Here is a 2,500-nt window from a genome sequence, read left to right on the forward strand (position 1 = left end):
ATACGCGCGTGGCTCGTTCATTCATGCCCGAGGCACGATCTCGTCTTACCGAAGGGACTCATAGATTCGTCAATTCCCAAGTAACTCGGTCATCGATTCATCCTCTATGGCCGCTTGGCTCGAAAACGACCCATGCGCTCGGCCATGATGCCTGCGTGAGGGGAGCCACGCGATGCATCCATCTTTGTCTAGGGGCTCTTTTCGATCGATCGGAACCTATTTCGGGGATCATTGAACGTTGTTATGACTCATTATTGACTCATTTCTGTGCCCGTGACATGACTCATGCATCGCGCAACGATCGCCCGAAAACCGCCCGTGGCCTCGAGCACCACTACCCCCTAAAGAGCCTTATGAGCATTTTTGCCCCCAGAGTAGACATTCACCATGTTTGAGTAGGCACCACCCCTCCAAAAATTGTAGAAATTGAATTTTGATGAGATTTTTGCAGAGATGCTTAGAAAAATGTGATCTAAATTATGGAAAACTCAGAAAAAAATTTTGACGACCGAAAATATTTTTTTTTATTTTTGGTATTTAAAAAATTGAGAAAATCCGGAAAATTAGAAAAAAATATTTGGAACGTGGGCAAAAATTGGGGAGGCTATTTTATGACACAAACAAAATTTAGGAAGAAGAATGGATTCAATCGGACAAGAAATGATCGGTGAAGTTGCAACCGGACCATGGTCGGTCGGCCCCGATCGATCCCGGTCGAGCGGGATCGATCCACGATCGATCCGCATGGTGCATGGGGATCGATCCCCCGCTCGACCGGGACCGATCCATGATCATCCATGCACCGATCGGATCGATCCACACGGCCGAGGCGGTCGGCCACGATCGATCCCGGTCGAGCGGGATCGATCCACGATCGATCCGCATGGTGCGGGGATCGACCCACGCTCGACCGGGACCGATCCACACGGCCGAGGCGGTCGGCCACGATCGATCCCGCTCGACCGGGATCGATCCATGATCGATCCGCACGGTGCATGGATCGATCCACACGACCGAGGCCCTCGACCACGATCGATCCCGCTCGACCGGGATCGATCCATGATCGATCCGCACGGTGCATGGATCGATCCACACGGCCACACGGGCCCTCGACCACGATCGATCCCGCTCGACCGGGATCGATCCATGATCGATCCGCACGGTGCATGGATCGATCCACACGACCGAGGCCCGACCACGATCGATCCATGATCGATCCATGATCACGCATCCGCACGCTCGAGGCGCTCGACCGGGATCGATCCATGATCGATCCGCACGGTGCGTGGACCGATCCACACGGCGTGCGTGGACCGACCACGATCCGAGGCTCTCGACCACGATCGATCCTGGATCGATCCGCACGGCCGAGGCTCTCGACCGGGATCGATCCATGATCGATCCGCGCGGTGCGTGGACCGATCCACACGACCGAGGCCCTCGACCACGATCGATCCCTCTCGACCGGGATCGATCCATGATCGATCCGCATGGTGCATGGGTCGATCCACACGACCGGGCCCTCGACCGGGACCGATCACGCTCGATCGGGATCGATCCGCACGGTGCGGGACTGATCCCGCTCGACCGGGATCGATCCGCACGGTGCGGGATCGATCCGATCGATGCAAGGTCGATCCGCACGGTGCGGGACCGATCCCGCACGACCGGGGATCGACCCACGATGGATCCGCACGGTGCAAGGGTCGATCCACACGGCCGAGGCCCTCGACCACGATCGATCCCGCGGGACCGATCCGATCACGCTCGACGGGGGGATCGATCCACACGGTGCAGGGGACTGATCCCGCTCGACCGGGATCGATCCGCACGGTGCGGGGATCGATCCGATCGATGCAAGGTCGATCCACACGGTGCAGGGACCGATCCCGCACGACCGGGGATCGACCCACGATCGATCCGCACGGTGCAAGGGTCGATCCACGATCGATCCCCGCGGCCGAGGCCCCCGACCATGACCGATCACGCTCGACCAAAGATCGATCCACGATCGATCGTGCCCGACCACACGGTAGTCACATGCTTGTCTCAAAGATTAAGCCATCCACACGGCCAAGGCCCTCGATTCCTACGATCGATCCAACTTAAGTAAGTCCCGAGGATTGCGAGGTGGAGGCACACGGCCAAGGCCCTCGGCATGGATCGATCCGCACGATCCAAGGTCCTCTACCACGATCGATCACGAGGCTCGACTAGAATTTTGGAGGTGAAATTCTTGGATTTATGAAAGACGAACAACTTACCAAAATTTTTGGTGCCATTTTTTACTTTTCACCGAAAAGAAAAAAAAACAACTTACAAAAAAATTTTCCCGGCAGCTAGTTCGTCCCTCAACAATCCAAGAATTTCACGATCGATTCGCATGGTGAGGGAAGTCCCGAGGATTGAAGGATCGATGCACACGGTGCGGGGATGGCACAAAAGTCACGGGACGTTGGCCTTGTCACGACGGGACATGTGTAAAGCACTCTCGAGTCAT

This window comes from Eucalyptus grandis, chromosome 4 (assembly GCF_016545825.1).
Source record: "Eucalyptus grandis isolate ANBG69807.140 chromosome 4, ASM1654582v1, whole genome shotgun sequence".
NCBI lineage: Eukaryota > Viridiplantae > Streptophyta > Magnoliopsida > Myrtales > Myrtaceae > Eucalyptus > Eucalyptus grandis.